Below are 18,334 nucleotides of genomic sequence, written 5' to 3'. Positions count from 1 at the left end.
AAAATGAGTCTTGGACTTCCTTTTTACTTTCCAGCTAGATATTTTTGTATTCTTTTTCAAGGAATTGGATCATTGCCCACTTGCAAGAGTGAAGAGGAAAATAATTACCCTTCTTTATAATAAGGTCATGGTTTTATTATCATGAATCATGACAGACCTTAGAAGAATTATGAACATGATAGTTATCTATCAAGAAGAGGAGATTAACACTAATTATGATGACACAGGTACTTATTATTTCAGCAGCGCTCAATAATTCTCCAATATTTAAGTAGTTAATATTAACTAATTCCATTCAACAGAGCACTGTGCCCTGTTTGTGTCAGTCATATTTTGAATTATGCCAAGACACACTTATAAACACATCAAGAGACCACTATTTTAGTAATGACATGCCCTATGAGAATATTATAGAGGGTTTTTTTAACAATGGCTTTGGAAAATTGGTATCACTTTCTCTGGTACATTTCAATAATGGTATAAGTCTTATCATTTGTTAATTTTATTTCCAAAACAGTAGTTTTGCTTTTCATCAGCAATATAGAATACTACTAGTATTAGCAATAACAATTAATATTTAGTGAGTAATTACTATGTGCCAGACATCTTTCAGTATATTATCTTATTTATTTTCGAGGCAATTTTTGAGATAAGTATTATCTTTTGAGAAAGAGACTATCACTCCCACAGATGAGCAAACTCAGACAAGAGATTAAGTAACTTGCACAAGATCATACAGATGGTAAGTGGCTGAGCTGTGATGCAACCCAGAGAATTGACCAATAGCCAGTGGACTTAATCAGTGCTACATTATGTTGCCTGAGCTCCAAGATCCCACCAACAAATATAAAACTGAATCATCTAAGATCCATCTCCAATCAAAAACCATGCTTAAGAAAATAATAGGGTAATAAACAGAAGTGCTACCTATCCACTCTCTTCTGCCTAGTCCAGGCTGTATCTTTGAGTCAAATCAGAACACCAAAGGCCTCCTTTTATGATGATGATGATGATGATGATGATGATGATGAAAGGACTATCTCAAGAACATATGATTGGATTCATCATAATCCTTGTTCATCATGCAGTCTCATTATTCATCTAGGCATGGCTCACATTTTTTAGTTAATAAGTTAATTACTTTTTATAATGTGGTAAGCACCCAAACCAACTACCCAGTAGGACCTTAATAAAAAACCTCCATATAACTTAAAAAAAAAAAAAAAGTAAATAAAACTGTAATAAGAACTTAACTTCTATGCTCGCTTTGGCAGCACATGTACTAAAATTAGAACAATACAGAGATTAGCATGGCCCCTGTGCAAGGATGACATATGCCAATTCATGAAGCATTCCATATTTTTTTCTCCACAATTCTTTAGTCTTTCAGTTTTAATTTTTTTCTCTTTCCTTTTCAACCAATTTCTAATTTCATCAGCTCTTTTAAAAATCTTTTTCAATTTTCAATTTTACGGTTACATTCTATCCTTTCACTGTATTTAATTTCATTTTTGTATATGTGTATGTTTTTCTTTCTTTACAATTTTGAGATGTAGTTTCTTTAACAAACCAACCAAAATACACTCAGGATATAGTGTATTGCTCTGTTCACCTGTTTGTTTATATTCCTTCTTTTGTTTTTTTCCTGTCTTTTTTTATTGTCTTTTAAATTTCATATATATGGTTATATTCTATCTTACATTGTATTTAATTTTATTCTTATACATATATAAGTTTTTCTTTAAATTTTGGGATCTAGTTTTCTAATGAAAGGACCGAAATACACACAGGATCCAGTGTATTGCTCTATTCTGTTCACCTGTCTGATTATATTCTCTCTCTCTCTAATTTTTCTTTTGGTTTTGGGATAAATGAGGCAGAAGAGAGAAACAGTGATATAAAAGAGAAAACGGAGAATAAAGAAGCTGAGAAAAAGAGAGATAAACTACTAATGGATCATGAGGGGAGAATTCTAGATACAAGTGATACCATAAAGTGAAACAATATAGAATAATTGGGATCCCAGAAGAAGAGGAGAGAGAGAAGGGCAGAAGGTATATTGGAACAAATTATAGCAGAGAACTTACCTAAACTGGGGAACATAACAGGCATCCAAGTCCAGGAGACACAGAGAACCTCCTTCAAAATCAATAAAAATTTATCAACACCCGACATACAATAGTGAAACTTACAAATCTCAGAGACAAAGAGAAAATCCTGAAAGCAGATCAGGACAAGAGGTCCATAACCTACAAGGGTAGAAACATTAGACTGGCAGCAGACCTATCCACAAAGACCTGGAAGGCCAAAGACTGGTATATTGATATATTGAATATATATTGAATATATGATATATTCAAGGTGCTAAATGAGAAAAATATATAGCCAAGAATATTTTATCCAACTAGAATGTCATTCAAAATAGAAGGAGAGATAAAAAACCTTCCAGGAAAAACAGAAACTAAAAGAATTTGTAATCAGCAAACCAGCCCTACAAGAAATATTAAAAGGGATTCTTTAAGCTAAGAGAGAGCCTAAAAGTAACATAGACCAGAAAGGAACACAGGCAATATACAGTAACAGTCACCTTGCAGGCAATACAATGGCACTACATTCACATCTTTCAATAGTTACTCTGAATGTAAAGGGGCTAAATACCCCAATCAAAAGACAGAGGGTATCAGATTGGATAAAAAAGCAAGATCCATCGATATGCTGTCTGCAAGAGACTCATTTTAGACCCAGTCACCGCCAGATTGAAAGTGAGGGGGTGGAAAACCATTTACCATGCTAATGGACACCAAAAGAAAGCTGGGGTGGCAATCCTTATATCAGACAAATTAGATTTTAAACCAAAGACTATAATAAGAGATGAGGAAGGACACTATATCATACTTAAAGGGTCTATCCAACAAGAAGATCTAACAATTGTAAATATCTATGCCCCTAATATGGGAGCAGCCAATTATATAAGCCAATTAATAACAAAATTAAAGAAACACATCAATAATAATACAATAATAGTAGGGGATTTAACACCCTACTCATTGCAATGGACAGATCATCTAAGTAGAAGATCAACAAGGAAGCAAGGACTTTGAATGACAGTGGACCAGATGGACTCCATAGATACATTCAGAACATTCCATCCTAAAGCAACAGAATACACATTCTTCTTGAATGCACATGGAACATTTTCCAGAATAGATCACATACTGGGTCACAAAGCAGGTCTCAACCAGTCCCAAAAGATTGGGATCATTCCCTGCATATTTTTGAACCACAATGCTTTGAAAATGGAACTCAATCACAAGAGAAAATTTGGAAAGAACTCAAATACATGGAGGCTAAAGAGCATCCTACTGAAGAATGAATGGGTCAACCAGGAAATTAAAGAATTTTAAAAATTCATGGAAACAAATGAAAATGAAAACACAACTGTTCAAGATCTTTGGATGCAACAAAGGTGGTCCTGAGAGCATATAGAATACACACCTTTCTCAAGAAGGAAGAAAGGTCTCAAATACACAGCCTAACCTTACACCTAAAGGAGATGGAGAAAGAACAGTAAATAAATCCTAAACTCAGCAGAAGAGAATTAATAAAGATTAGAGCAGGAATCAATGAAATAGAAACCAAAAGAACAGTAGAACAGATAACGAAACTAGGAGCTGGTTCTTTGAGAGAATTAATATGATTGATAAACCCCTGCCCAGACTTACCAAAAAGAAAAGAGAAATGACCCAAATAATTAAAATCATGAATGAAAGAGGAGAGATCACAACCAACACCAAAGAGATACAAACAATTATAAGAACATATTATGAGCAACTATATGCCAGCAAATTAGATAATCTGGAAGAAATGGATGCATTCCTAGAGATGTATCAACTACCAAAACTGAACCAGGAAGAAATAGAAAACCTGAACAGACCCATAACCACTAAGGAAATTGAAGCAGTCATCAAAAATCTTCCAACAAACAAGAGCCCAGGGCCAGATGGCTTCCCCAGGGGAATTCTACCAAACATTTAAAGAAGAAATAACACCTATTCTTTTGAAGCTGTTTTATAAAATAGAAATGGAAGGAAAACTTCCAAAGTTTTTCCATGAGGCCAGCATTATCTTGATCCCAAAACCAGACAAAGACCCCATCAAAAAGAAGAATTAGAGACCAATATCCCTGATGAACATGGATGCAAAAATTCTCACCAAGATACTAGCCAGTAGGATCAAAGAGTACATTCAAAGGGTTATTCACTACAACCACGTGGGATTTATTCCTAGGCTGCAAGGGTGGTTCCACATCTGCAAATCAGGCAATATGATACACTACATAAATAAAAGAAAGGACAAGAACCATATGATCCTATCAATAGATGCAGAAAAAACCTTTTACAAAGTACAGCATCCTTTCTTGATTAAAACTCTTCACATTGTAGGGATAGATGGATCATACCTCATTATCATAGAAGCCATTTATGAAAAGCTCACAGAGAATATCATTTTGAGAGTTATCAAATATCAAACTGAGAGTATTTCCCCTAAGGTGAAGAACATGGCACAGATGTCCACTATCACCACTACTGTTCAATATAGTACCTGAAGTCCTAGCCTCAGCAATAAGACAACAAAAATAAATAAAAAGCATCTGAATTGGCAAAGAAGAAGTCAAACCCTCATTCTTTGCAGATGACATGATACTCTCTGTGGAAAACCCAAAAGACTTCACCCCAAAATTGCTAGAACTCATACAGGAATTCAGCAAAGTCACAGGATATAAAATCAATGCACAGAAATCACTTGCATTTCTATACATTACCAGTGAGACAGAAGAGAGAGAAATTAAAGAGTTGATCCCATTTACAGTTGCACCAAAAACCATAAGATACCTAGAGGCAAGGGATCTATACTCAGAAAACTATGGAATACTCATGAAAGAAATTGAGGAAGACACAACGAAATGGAAAAACGTTCCATGCTCATGGATTAGAAGAACAAATATTGTTAAAATGTCTGTGCTACCTAGAGCAATCTATACATTCAGTGCAATCCCTATCAAAATACCATCACCTTTTCTCAAAGAAATGGAGCAAGTAATCCTAAAATTTGTATGGGACCAGAAAAGACCCTGAATAGCCAGAGGAATGTTGAAAAAGAAAACCAAAGCGGCGGCATCACAATTCCTTACTTCAAGCTCTATTACATACTGTAATCGAGACAGTATGGTGTACTGGCACAAAAACAGACACATAGATCAATGGGACAAAATAGAGAACCCAGAAATGGACCCTAAACTCTATAGTCAACTAATCTTCCACAAAGAATTTGGAAAGAATGTCCAATGGAAAAAAGACAGTCTCTTTAACAAATGGTGCTGGGAAAATTGGACAGCCACATGAAGAAGAATGAAATTGGACCATTTCCTTACACCATACACAAAAATAGACTCAAAATGGATGAAAGACCTAAATGTGAGACAGGAATCCATCAAAATCCTGGAGGGGAACCTCTTCGACCTCAGCCACAGCAACTTCTTGATAGACACATCTTCAAAGACAAGGGAAACAAAGGCAAAAATGAACTATTGGGACTTCATCAAGATAAAAAGCTTTTGCAAAGCAAAGGAAAAAGTCAACAAAACCAAAAGACAACCGACAGAATGGGAGAAGATATTTGCAAATGACATATCAGATAAAGGGCTAGTATCCAAAATCTATAAAGAACTTATCAAACTCAACACCCAAAGAACAAATAATTCAGTCAAGAAAGACACGAACAGACATTTCTCCAAAGAAGACATACAAATGGCCAACAGACACATGAAAAAGTACTCAACAACACTCAGCATCAGAGAAATACAAATCAAAACCACAATGAGATACCACCTCACACCAGTCAGAATGGCTAAAATTAACAAGTCAGGAAATGACAGATGTTGGCGAGGATGCGGAGAAAGGGGAACCCTCCTACACTGTTGGTGGGAATGCAAGCTGGTGCAGCCACTCTAGAAAACAGTATGGAGGTTCCTCAAAAAGTTGAGAATAGAGCTACCCTATGACCCAGCAATTGCAGTACTGGGTATTTACCCCAAAAATACAAATGTAGTGATCTGAAGGGGCATTTGCACCCCAATGTTTATAGCAGCAATGTCCACAATAGCCAAACTATGGAAAGAGCCCAGATGTCCATTGACAGATGAATGGATAAAGAAGAAGTGGTATATATGTACAATGGAATACTACTCAGCCATCAAAAAACCCAAAATCTTGCCATTTGCAACAATGTGGATGGAATTAGAGGCTATCATGCTAAGCAAAATAAGTCAATCAGAGAAAGACAATTAGCATATGATCTCACTTATATGTGGAATTTAAGAAACAAAATAGAGGATTATAGGGGAAGAGAGGAAAAAATAAAACAAGATGAAACCAGAGAGGGAGACAAACCATAAGAGACTCTTAATCATAGGAAACAAACTGAGGGTTGCTGGAGGGGAGAGGGGTAAGGGGATGGGGTAACTGGGTAATGGATATTAAGCAGGGGAAAAGAAAGTGAATTTTTTTTTTTAAAGTATTTATTTATTTATTTGACAGAGAGAGACACACAGCGAGAGAGGGAACACAAGCAGGGGAGTGGGAGGGGGAGAAGCAGGTTTCCCTCGGAGCAGAGAGGCTGATGTGGGGTTTGATCCCAGGATCCTGGGATCATGACCTGAGCCAAAGGCAGACACTTAATGACTGAGCCACCCAGGCGCCCCAAGAAAATGAATTTTACTCTATGTAAATTGTACCCTAATAAACCTGACTAAAAAAAAAGAAAAAAACCCTTATTTTATATTTAAATTTTTTTATATTTAAAAACTGAGGTATAATTTACTTAGAGTGAAATACATATATCTTAAATATAAATTCTGGTAAGTTGAGCTTGATAAGTGTAGAAATATGTATATAGTGGTGAAATCCACATCCTCAAGACACAGGATATTTTCAAAACAAAAAGTTCCCTTGTATTCTTTCCCAACAAATGCCACCCCCCACCAAAGTCACTGTTGAACTGAATTCTATCATAATCACTTACTTTTGATTATATCTAAAATTTCATAAAATATATACTCTGTGTACAGCTTCTTTCACTCAGCTTAATGCTTTTAAGATTTGCTCATATTGTTTTGTGTATCAGTAGTTCATTCCTTCATGTTGCATGGAACATACCATAGTTTATCCACTCTCTTATAAATAGATTTTTTAGTTATTTCCAATTTTTAGCTATTATTTACAAAACTGCAATAAATATTCTTATGTAAGTCTTCTGTGAACAAAAATGTTGTCTTGAATAAATTACCTAGGTGTGTAATTGCTAACTCATAGGATAGATAATTTATTTTTTGTTGAGATATAATTGGAATACAACATTGTGTTAATTTTAGATGTTCAACATAATGATTTGATATATGCATATATTATGAAATAATTACCACAATAATTTAAAATCTGTCACCACACATAGTTACAATTTCTTGTCTTGTGGTGAGAACCTTTGAGATTTACTCTCTTAGCAACTTTCAAATATACAATACAATACAATACAAATATACAATAAACAAATATTGTTACTAAGAGCCACCAAAAGCACCCCCAGGACTTACTTATAAACTGGAAGTTCATATCCTTTGACCACCTTCATTCATTTTGCCCATCTGCCTCCCCCAACTCTGGCAACCACCAATCTGTTCTCTGCATCTGTGAGTTTGTTTTTTGCTTTTGTTTTTGTTTTTTAGATTCCACATGTAAGTGAGACTGTACAGTATTTGTTTTTGTCTGACTTATTTCACTTAGCCTAATACCCTCAAGATCCATCCCTGTTGTTGCAAATGGCAGGATGTTTTTCCTTTTTTCATGGCTGATTAATATTCCATTGTGTGTAGTTGTATATTGGTGGGGGGAGGGTGAGTGCCTGGGTGTGGATAGGAACGTTTTCTTTCTTTATTCATTTGTCACTGGACACTTAGGTTGTTTCATGCCTTGGCTATTGCAAATAATGTTTCAGTGAACATGGGAGTACAGAAATCTTTTGGAGATAGTGATTTTGTTTCCTTCAGATAAATATTCAGAACTAAAATTGCAAGGTCATATGGTAATTCTATTTTAAAATTTTTAAGGACGCTTCATGCTGTTTTCCACAGTGGCTGCACCAATTTACAATCCCACCAACAATGCACAAGAGTTCCTTTTTCTCCACATCCTTGCCAATACTTGCTATTTCTTGTCTTTTTGATACTAGCCATTTTAACAAGTGTGAGATGATATCTCATTGTGATTTTGCTTCACATTTCCCTGATGATTAGTGATGTTGAGTACCTCTTTATGTACTTGTTGACCATCTGTATGTCTTCTTTGGAAAAATCTCTATTCACATTCTCTGTCCATTTTTTAATTGGACTTTTTTTCTCTTGAGTTACATGAGTTACTTATTTAAAAACTTATATACATACACACACACATATATCTTCACTATCTGTGGAAAGATATTTATGCTGCTTCCACCTCTTGGCTTATTATGAATAGTGCTACTGTGAACATAGGTATGCAAATATCTCTTCAAGATCTTGATTTTAGTTCTTTAGGATACATACTTAGGAGTGGAATTGCTGAATTATACAGTAGTTGTATTTTTAATTTTTAAGCAACTGCCATACAGTTTTCCACAGTGGTGATATCATTTTACGATCCCACCAACAGTGCACAAGAGTTCTAATTTATCCACATTCTAACCAACATGGTATTTTCTGATTTTTGGTTGGTTTTTTATATCAGTCATCCTAATGGGTGTAAGGTGAGAGGTTTATCAATTTTATTGATCTTTTCAAAGAACCAGTTCTTTATTTATTTTCACTTTTATTGATTTCCTCTCTTACCTCTATTATTTTCTTTATTCTGCTTGTTTTAGGGTTATTTTGCTCTTCTTTTCTAGGTTCCTGTGATAAGAACATCGGTTTTCTTGATTTGAAACTTTTCACCTTCCCTAATGTGTGCATTTAGTGCTGTAAATTTGCCTTTTAGCACTACTTTACTTGTGTCCAACGAATTTTGATGTGTTGTGTTTTCATTTTTATTCAGTTCAATTCTTTTTTTTTTTCCCTTTCAGACTTTCTATTTGACTCATGTATTCTTTAGAAGTGTGTTGTTTAGTTTCCAGCTGTTTGGAGATCTTTCTGTTACCCTTTATTACTGATTTCTACTTTGATTCTATAGTATCAGAGAATATACTCTGTACGAATGCAATGCTTTTAAACTTGTTGAGGTTTGTTTTACGGAATATGGTCTGTCTTGGTATAGATACGACACTTGAAAAGAATGTGTAGTCTTTGTTGTTTGGTGGTGTTCTGTAACGGATAGAAATTATGTGATTTCTCTTCTTTAATGTGTTAATGTGTGAATTACATGGATTGATTTCCATATATTAAACCAACTTTTCATTGCTGGGATAAAACCCATTTGGTTATGATAATTTAATGTCTTTATATCTTGCTAGATTCAATTTGATAATATTTATTTGGACTTTATGTCTATGCTTACAATGGGTATTTGTCTATAATTTCCTTCATATATAATGCCCTTAGCTAGATTTAGCATCAGAGTTACGTTGGCCTCATGAAATAACTTGAGAAGTATCTTTACTCTATAATTACATAAAAGAGTGGGTAGAACATTAGTAATGTTATTTTATTAAATATTTGATAAAATTCCTTACGAGGCGCTTTGGATCTGAATTTTTCATTGTGGGAATTGCTTTAATTACAAATTCAAATTAATAAATAGATATGGAGGGGCACCTGAGTGGTTCAGTCAGTTAAGCGTCTGCCTTTGGCTCAGGTCATGATCCCAGGGTCCTGGGATCAAGCCCCGCATCTCATCGCTCCCTGCTCAGTGGGCAGCCTGCTTCTCCTTCTCCCTCTGCCTCTTCCTTCTGCTCATGCTCTCTCTTTCTCTCTCAAATAAATAAATAAAATCTTTTAAAAAAATAAATAGATACGGAGTTTTTTGATTTTCTACTTATTGTGGTTAGAGCATGTGCTCTACCTGATTCTTTCCCACTTATCAAAACACAATTTACATTCAGCGAAATTTGTAGCTTTAAGCATACAATTCTAGGGTTTTTGACGAGTATATCATAGTCACCAAAATCAAAATATAGAGCAGGGATCATCCTCTACAACCTCTGGGCCAAATGTGGCCCATGGTCTGCTTATGTTTGGCCCTTCAGGTAAGAACCTTTTTTACATTAATAGAGGGTTATAGAAATAAAAACAAAAAAGGATCTATGACAGGGACCACACATAGTTCTAAAATATTTGCTATGTGACCCTTTATAGAAAAAAGTTTGCCAAGCCCTGATATAAAACAGTTCCACAACCCCCCAAAATTCTACTGTGCCCCTTTGTTATCAGCCTTCCCCTTTAAGTGCAGCCCTAAAGAACAACTGAACTATTTTTTTACCTCTGTTAGATTGGTGCTTGCAAGAATACCATATAAATCCAATGTTAAATTATGTAACCTGCAGAGTCTGGCTTTTATTTAGTACAAAGCATTTGAGAGTTACATATGTTATTTCATGTACCCGTAATTCCTACTCTTAAAGCATGGACTTCTGATTTCTCAACTCCTACCTGGATTCTCAACTCCTACCTGGAACATTTAGTCAGATCTCTCACTTTGGTCAGAAACCCAGCATCCCCCAGCACTGGACGACTGCCAGAATCTCTCTTCTGAAGCACAGCATTTGGCCAAAGACTCAAAAGTTATGTACAAATTGCTGGGGTTTCATCTCTGCCTTGGGCCCTCCTTTCTTTTACTACACCTTGCAAATTCCAGCTGACTCAGCACACCCAAATGGTGCTCCATAAGAACCCTGGGCCTCACTTTCCTGTGCTGCAGTTAAGAAAGTTCAGGAAACTGAATGCTGAGTTCACTGCATCATTTCCCTTCTCTCAAGGACCACAGCCCTGTACTTCTCCAACACCATAAAGTAGTCCCTTTATATGTTTTGCCCATTTCTTTTTTTATGGGGTTAGGGGAGATCAGATCCAATATCCATTATTCCTTCATGGCTGGAATCAGAAATCACCTTGTTTTGAATCATTTAAAAAATGAATAAATTATCTGTAAGCATTTAAACAATGCTGAGATCAACCCAGACAATGTCAGTTTGCCATTCTACTATTTTAGCGAAACTACACTTATACAAATGATCTCTATAAATGTAAATGTATAAATGTAATGCACATTTATTAAATTGTAATAAAATATAATGCACATTTATTGAATTGTTTATCGAAGGCAACTTTGATTTTACAAAACTTTGTGCAAAATTTACCTGGATATGCTGCCTTTGAATTGTGTTTATTATCTGTAGCTATCCCGCTGTTGTATATAATTAATATAACTAAAAATATTGAGGCACAACACAGCACAGTAGTTTCCCATTATAAATGAGGTATATGTTTCAGGAACCCCCAGTGGATATCTGAAACCATGGATAGTACTTAACCCTATATCTACTAGGTCTTTTCCCATATGAAAATACCTCTGATAGTTTAATTTATAAATTAGACACAGTAAGAGATTAACAACAATAACTAATCATTAGTTAGAATGCTTATAACAATATATTATAATAAAAGTTATATGAATGTGACCTCTCTCTCAAAATATCTTATTGTACTGTATTCACCCTTCTTCCTGTGATGATGTGAAATGATAAAGTGTCTACGTGATGAGTTGTAGTTAGGTGAAATTGGCTTTGTGACATAGTGTTAGGCTACTGTTGATCTTCTGACAATACATCAGAAGGATTGTCTGCTTCTAGACCACAGTTGACCACAGGTAACTGGAACCACAGAAAGCAAAACCACGGATAAGGGGGGACCGCTGTGTGTATTGCATATAATCTTGAAAGTCATATCTTTATAGAGTATTACATTCCTCTGTTAAGAGAAAAAGATAATAAATAATGAAGGGCCAGCTGCCATTTTGAATTTCTAGCCTACCATTGCTTTGATGCTCAAAATATGAATTAGAAAATGTTGCATTACGTACCATAGTTTACAAGTCAAGATTTATTTGTTCTATACTTTTCATGCAGAACCCTGGGGTCTTGTGAGGAATGAGCAAAGTAACTGTCTTCTGGGCTTAGAAAGTATCTCCCAGGAAAGCAGGGAGGTGTAGTGGAGCGAGATTGTGGTTTGGAGTCAGACTAATAGGGACTTAAATCTTTCATTGCGTATATCACTTCAGACAGATTTTCTTATTTCCCTGTGCCTTACAATCTAAATGGATCGTTTTGAGATTTAGATGATGTATTATATACAAATAACCCACCTCAATCCTAGGCCTTAGTAGAAACCCATTGGTTAGGTGCATCTATTCTGTCCCTATTCTACCACCAGCACTACTAAAAAAGTTTTCATATATATATTTTTAAATTTTATATGTGTGTATATGTATATATAACATATAATACAGACATATTTGTAGAAGAGAGAGCAGTTTTAAATCACATCTCTATCCTGTGAAATTGGAAATTTACCACCTTTGTGCCTCAATTTTCTAATCTGCACAAGAAGTGTTATGTTCAGCTGCTCAGGAATTTTTTGAGGATGCATTAGCTTTCCGTGGAAAAGTAGAGTTTTTGGAAAGTCGGAGAAAGGAAAAATTAAATTCTAGGAAATAATTTATTCATCAAGGTCTTGCAGAGGAAAGGCAAGGTTTTGGTACCACCTTTAACTGCCATTTTCATTTCCCTGAGTCTTAAATTTGGGTTTCTCTAACAACCATGAGCTGAGTATATTTTTGTTCTAAAAACAAAACAAGTAAAAATCTTGAATTGTTCAGAACCAGTGCCCACAGCCAGCATTACCTTTTTGGAAGCTACAGTTGCTTTGATTCACTGTTACAGTCCAAAATGTAGTGCCTTTCAGGAGAATGCTCCTTGGAAGCAGAGAGTCTGAGTCCAGTTGGATATCAGTGTGAATATTGGCATTGGCAAGATCTTCAGACCTAATGTTTGCAGGTGAAATATAGTCACTGTGCCTTTCAGCAGGAGTGCCCTATTGAGCAATAACATCCAAATACATGAAATCTGATGATGACAAACCCTAAGTATTTTCTCCTCTCCATTTCAAAGTCCCAAAGTCCCCTTTTAGTTAGAAAGAGATACTTTTAAATAAATGGGAGAAATAGTGAAGTTAAATTCTTGGTTAAAGTATTTTAATCATCAGACTGCATGATAGAAATGAATGTGTTCACTCCAGCAAACATACAGCATTACACAAAAGGCCTAAGGAAAAAAGAAATGAATATGCTTGAGAGAAAATGAGAGGCAGAAAAGAATAAATGTGCAAAGTCATATAGGGTGTGTGTGGGATGGGGGGTGGAGGATGAGCAAAAGCGCAAGGCAAGAATATCACACTTGCATTTGTTTTTTAGTAACTTTTTTAAAAAGTAACCTCTGCACCCAGTGTAGGGCTCAATCTCAGGACCCCAAGATCAAGAGTCGGATGCTCTACTGACTGAGCCAGCCAGACACCCACACACTTGTGTTTAAATAGAACCCAGAGGTTGAAATTCACACTCACTCTGAGTTGCCATTTTGCTGCCTTCGGGGCCCATGTGGCAAGATCCTTCTAAAGGATTAGCAAGGGACAGTGGAAGGAAGATTTGGAGTCCAAGAGACCTGAGATCAGTAACCCTAGCCAAGTTACTTAAAGCCTTCTGACCCTCCATTCCAACTTCCTGAAAATGGGTGTATAACAATAATTGTACATTACATGAATGTGATGAAGAGCCCATGAAATGAAGCATGATGATGGTTACACAGTGATAATATAAACTTTTTAACAATGCAAAGTTTAGTAACTCTTGTTTGTAAGTATGCAATATTGAACTTTAGAGTATTAGCCCTATTTGATTCAGCACACAGTAAATGCCACAACAAAGCAAATTATATTCATTTCCAGTTCACAGATCATTTATAAGTCAAATATTTTAGGGTTTTTAAAGTATTATAGGTTTCACAATAAAGAGTCTGTTTTACATAATTTATTGCCAAAGTTCTACCACTAACCACTTAGCATATTCTTCTACCACTGACCCTCTACTCCCAGAGTTGTATATATCTTATAGGATTACTTTATCTCATAAAAATATTGAAGACCTCTATAATAAGAGGTTTTTAATATTTTAATTTTAAGTTTAGTGGATAGAGTTTTAAATGTATCAGCTTCATGAATCTTATGAGCTTCAAGGTACAAATTAATAACCAATATTGATCAATGGAATGATATTTCTTCCTCTCACACATATCCTTCCCCTCACTTCTCCACATCCCCAAACACCTAACTTTTAAGTCTTTTTTTCCTGTTGAGTCTGTGACAAAATTAACATGGAGTTCAGCAATTTATTAAGTAAAGTTTCAGAAAATATCTTTTGATCTAACATATCAAAGAAAAGAACCTGGGATCCCAAAGTCACCCAGCAAAAGGTAGCACTGTCTTTTCATCCTACAGCTGCGTAGAGGTGTATTTGATAAAGCTGTTTGGTTATACAAATAGAACTGAACGGACCATCCTTCTGGGGGTTAACTCCACAACCTCACCGGCTCCTCTGGAGTTCTCAAGCAAGAAAAACTCTCTGTCCATATTGCTTCTGCACCATGCAGCTAATCTTTGAGGACACAGAGTGACCTTTTACCAATCTCAATAACACCTGGTAAGTGCCTCCTGTTGATAGTAGTACTGTGTTTTAATGAACAAATAAATGGCTTATCTACCCTTCTTGGCAAGAAACCCCAGCTATTGAGGCGAAGCACCAGCTCTCCCTATGTTACTTGGGCTAATTGACTCCTTGGATGAAGTTAAATCACACTTATCCCCAGTGGGATGTATGTTTGCCAGTAATCAATAGCTCAACAAGATCCGCATGGCAGGTAATTAAGTAGAAAGTAATTAATACCCATCAAAGGTTTTATTAACTGTTTACCATTCCTTCACTCAAAAGTCCCACTGTACTGTAAATAAGAGAGGAAGAGGCAAGAGGAGGGGGGCAGGGGCTAGTTTTGTTTTGTAGGAAGCCAAATAATTGCAATTTTCTTCCTGGGTTCATCCCATTTTGAGGCCAGGAACTGCTCTTCAAGTTTTCATTTTACTGGCTTGTTCTCTTTGTTTCATTTTTGCACATACTCAAAAATAGGATCTCAAATGTACTATTGTAGAAAAACTTTTATTCTGATATGAAGAAAAAAGGGAGAAAATAAGATAGACACAGTATTAGGGAACTGTGTGTTGAAGAAATTGAGTGCCAATAGGCTAAATTTGGGAGAATCAATTCTACCTAAAATGAAGAGAAAACTGTTTTCTTGGTGAATGGAATGCCCTAGATGTCTTTAGTTATTTTTTTTTACTATCTTAGGTTCTTTAAATTAATCATTAAAAGTATTTTATTTTTACTTTTACTGAGAATAAATTCTGCCTGTAAAACCTCACTTATATCAAGAAAGATTTTATGTTGTGGACTAGCCTCTTTTTTTTTTAATCTTCCTTTTGTGCCAATACCTTTTGGAGGATACGTTCAGAGGACAAGAGTCTTTTCTTTATGCTTTTTGCTCTTTGCTCGTCTTTTGATCTGGGAAAGAAATTGAGTCAGTTTCCAAAGAAGTCCTGGCTGTAGGTGGGACTCTAAGGTAAGAAAATGACATCAGAATGATACCTAAATTAGGAGAACACAGAACAGGTTAAACACTGGGAGCTGTACTTCATTTACTTGGAAATTTCTCACCTATTGACCTGGTAAGACTTAGGGTTTTGAGGCCTGGATCATTTACTTTCAAAGTCCTTCAGTTAGAGATTTAAGAATACAGCAGCGTATGTTAATGATAGGGCTGTGGGGAAGAGATTGTTCTCAAATTATATCTTTGTTACCAAACCTCTATGATAACATACTAGCATCCCTTTCTTGTAATTACTGAGACTCCAAAACAGTTTCCTTTGGAAGTAATAGAGAGGCACACATGTTCAGGATGACGAAGGCTACCGAACATATGAATACTTGACAAAGTTTTGTGTGCATCTTTAACCCTACTAAAATGATCCCATGCTGACGATGGACTCTGAAAAACAAACTGAGGCTTCTGGGGCAGGGGGGGTGGGGGGTGGGGTGGGAGGATGGGTTAGCCTGGTGATGGGTATTAAAGAGGGCATGCTCTGCATGGAGCACTGGGTGTTATGCACAAACAATGAATCATGGAACACTACATCAAAAACTAATGATGTAATGTATGGTGATTAACATAACAATAAAAATAAAATAAAATATAATCAGTTAAAAAAATAAAAAAATAAAATCCCATGCTAATAGAATTTTTATAGTGCCAAAGGAAAAAAAAATTCTTTTAAATATGGCACTATTTTTTTCATGAAAATGAGTGTTTTAACTGTAAGTCTGAGGACATAATTGAGAAATGAGCATGTATGTCCCTGTAAACTTGCTCTAGAAAGGGAGCTAAAACTATAGATGCTTTGAGTATTGTCTAACTTTTCTATGTATTATTTTTATGCTCAGAAAAATACATATTGTTTAACTTAATGTTATTTATATTACTATTAGTCAAACATTCTTATAGATACTCTTAAATGGATTACATCTATATAATATAAACAAGTGAGCCATGTGATCACATTATAAATGTTTTTTTCTTTATAACAAATGTCCCCCCCCTTTGCTTGACCTCTCCACTTGAACCTCCAGAGTACTCACTTATCTCACTGTATGCAAATGTATAATACAATCACATATATAAACATACATATATACATAGACATACATAAACTCACATAAATATACTAAAAATGTTGAATTGTATCTGAGTCCTATGCTCCTGAAGTTCCACAGGGGTTAGAAAACTCATCCCTGCCCCACCCTTTTGTAACCTCAAAGAATCACCCTGCCCCCCTGTATTAGGAGATAAAACCCATTTGATTCTTCCTTAGAACTCAGAGTCTTCTTGTTCCCCTTTCCTCATGACTCCCTTGTTTATTTGTCTTTGCAAAACCCATAAACCCTACTTTTTTCAGTCCTTTTTTTTTGAGATGTCCCTTATTAAAATGAATATTCTCTCTATTGCAATTGCCTGAATAATAAAATTATCTCATTAATTGTCCGCTGCATTTTGCCTTCCACCGTATACCACACACACACACATGCACACGCATGTGCACAGGCATATTTTGTTTTGTTTTGTTTCTTTTACAAGAAATGAAATCATATTATCCTATCTATTGCAACAGGACCTCATGCAAATTCTCCCAGTAAAACTAGTGTTGTTTTAATTCCTTATTTTTAACAACTGTAGAATATTCTTTGGCTTGAATGTACTGTAATGTATTCCCTTATTGATGAGCATTCACTTTGCTTTCAATTTTTGCTACCATAAAATAGGTAAATATATATGTTCACTTTTATATTTAAAAGAGGATACCATATAACTTTAAAAAAATGTAACATTTCACATTTCCAAAATTTAAGAGTACCCCTTTGCTAGCATCCCTGCCAAAATTTTGCCAGTCTGATTGGTATCATATTAACATGACTTTACTATTCCACTGTCTTTGTCAACATAGCTTTGTTATTCTGGGGGATTCTTACTCAGAAAGATGAGAGTTGCAAACAACTTTATTTTTAATTCCAAGAACCTCCTGAAAGATTCATCAACTCTTCAATAGAAACTGTTAAATGACAGTTTACATCCAACATTCTAAGCATCTTGCCTCAGTATACCTGGCTGTATCCAGTAATCCTAAATCTTATTTCATGATGCTTCCCCAGTCCTCATCAACTCCCTGCATTGACAGATCTACTTTAAACCAGACTTCAAAAACTCATGAATATCCTCATTTGGACCGCCTCTCTCTGAAATACTAGTAGGCTCTCTGGAGGTGGTGCGAAAAAGCAAAAAAAATTCATCTCTGTCTTATCTACAGGTTGTTTTGGTGTTATTTTGCAAAGCCTGTATTTACAGGAGGAATTTCAAAACTTTCCATGGGAAGTTGAGGTCATCCATTTTGCAGATAAAGGGACAGATGAATTTTTTTTTTTAAAGATCTTTCTTGAAGATTTTATTTATTGGACATAGAGCGAGATCAAAAGCACAAGCGGGGGACAGGGGCGGGCGGCAGGCAGAGGGAGAGGGAGAAGCAGGCTCCTTGCTGAGCAGAGAACGTGATGTGGGGCTCAATCCCAGGACCCTGGGATCATGACCTGAGCTGAAGGCAAATGCTTAA

At 35.6% G+C, this 18,334-nt stretch overlaps 1 non-coding gene across 1 annotated transcript; it reads left to right on the top strand.

Annotated features, from left to right (window-relative positions):
* The first annotated feature begins 1,258 nt into the window (after nt 1–1,258).
* Nucleotides 1,259–1,364, top strand: LOC123850305 (U6 spliceosomal RNA). The gene has a single exon (XR_006792272.1). It is a non-coding gene; the product is annotated as a U6 spliceosomal RNA (small nuclear RNA).
* The last annotated feature ends 16,970 nt before the right edge of the window (nt 1,365–18,334 follow it).

This window comes from Mirounga angustirostris, unplaced genomic scaffold (genome assembly GCF_029215605.1).
Source record: "Mirounga angustirostris isolate CCGP_5_RB_7025 unplaced genomic scaffold, mMirAng1.0.hap1 SCAF_15, whole genome shotgun sequence".
NCBI classification, from domain to species: domain Eukaryota; kingdom Metazoa; phylum Chordata; class Mammalia; order Carnivora; family Phocidae; genus Mirounga; species Mirounga angustirostris.
Note: the sequence above shows the minus strand (reverse complement) of the source record. Positions and strands in the feature narration are given on the sequence as shown.